Source organism: Hipposideros armiger, unplaced genomic scaffold (genome assembly GCF_001890085.2).
Source record: "Hipposideros armiger isolate ML-2016 unplaced genomic scaffold, ASM189008v1 scaffold_49, whole genome shotgun sequence".
NCBI classification, from domain to species: Eukaryota; Metazoa; Chordata; class Mammalia; order Chiroptera; family Hipposideridae; genus Hipposideros; species Hipposideros armiger.
Window position 1 is genome coordinate 857,893 of NW_017731399.1, and position 1,685 is coordinate 859,577.

Here is a 1,685-nt window from a genome sequence, read left to right on the forward strand (position 1 = left end):
TCTTAAAAAAAAAAAAAATTTCAAACAACTTTTGGGCCAAAGGTAAAATTTAAACTGAAACTGCAGAATACCTTGAAAATACCATATATGGTGGGATTGTAGCTAAAACTGTTCAGTAAAAAAAAAAAACCATAGAATTATATAGAATGTTTAGAATCATAGAACTATATTAATAAGAAAAGATGAAAGTGAGTAAATTAGGCATCCAACTCAGGAAGTCAGAAAAAAGAACAAACGAACTGAAAGAAAGCAGAAGGAAAGAAGATAAAAATGAAAATAATTTAGAAAACAGAAAAATAGTAGAATAAACTTCAGCCTTGGTGGTTTGGGTGAAAAACAGCTGTGAATTAGATAAGTCCATTAGCTAACCTATTTAAGGGGGCATGGGAGGAGTAAGAAAAAGGATCCAGCTATGCAAGCGTTCATAGGATTATAAGGGGGTTCTTTGCTCAACTAAGTGCAAATGAAATTGAAAACTTAGTTGTATATATTAATTTTAGCAAATGTAATTTACTAAAAATGATTTCAGGGAGAGAGAGAATCTAAATAGACTACCACCTGGGGAAAAATTTTTAAAAGTTCTCAGAGATGCAGTCCCACAAAAATACCAGGCTCAGATTGATAGGATAATGGCATCAAACCTTTTGAAGAACCTGTAATTCCACTACATTTAAATTGTTATAGAGCCCAGAAGAAGAAAGGGACCAAGTTATTTTTATGAAGCAAGTATTTTGACACCAACACCTGATGACAATTACATAGAAAAAGAAAACTACAGAGTCTAACATTCTTCCCTATGAATATTGGTGCCAAAAAAATTTAACTAGATCAGGAAACAGAATCTAGTAGCACATTAAAAGAATAATATACCATGACCAAATGGAGTTGATCAGAAATATAAAGATAGCTCTATATTGCAAAATCTATTAATATACTTTATCATGCTAATATATATATGAAATCTATTTAAATATATGAAAAGCATCCTATAGATGTCAAAGAGACATTTGTTAAAATTCAACATCTATTCTAGATTCTTTGAAAAAGAGCCCTCTTAAATTAAGGAAAAAATAGATAATCCCATATGACATTCAAATACATTTATCTTAGAGCGTGTGGTGGTGGCAGTTGACCCTGGAGCTAGGCACCGAGGCTGCTGGGAATGGGAGAGGGGCATTGATCTGCCTTGGTCCGGAAAAGAAAAGTTTATCTCAGCGCCCCAAATCAGCATCTTGCTTAAAGAAGACACTCTAGTAGCAAAGTGAGGTACAAGGCAAGGATGACCTGACCACTGTCATTATTCAACTGAGTTCAGAGATACCAGCCAACATAATTAGAAGTAGAAAATAGAAATATAGGTAAGAAAATAGAAGTGAAAATGGAAAGGAGGGGGTAAAGTATTACTTGCTGCTAATATCCTTATACAGCTGGTGATCCAAGAGAATCAACAAGGAATTATTATAAGCATTACGATAGTTCTGGAAAGAAACTAGGTACAATATTAATACACAGAAATCCATAGTATTCATATAGAGAAATAATGACATTTGTTAAAAGATGTAATGAAAAAACTATAATAGCAGCAACAACAAAAAATTTAACAGGGAAAATGTAAGGTATATAAAGGAATATTGCATTTTATCTAAATTATCAAATTTATTGGCATGAAGTTGTCTATAACATTT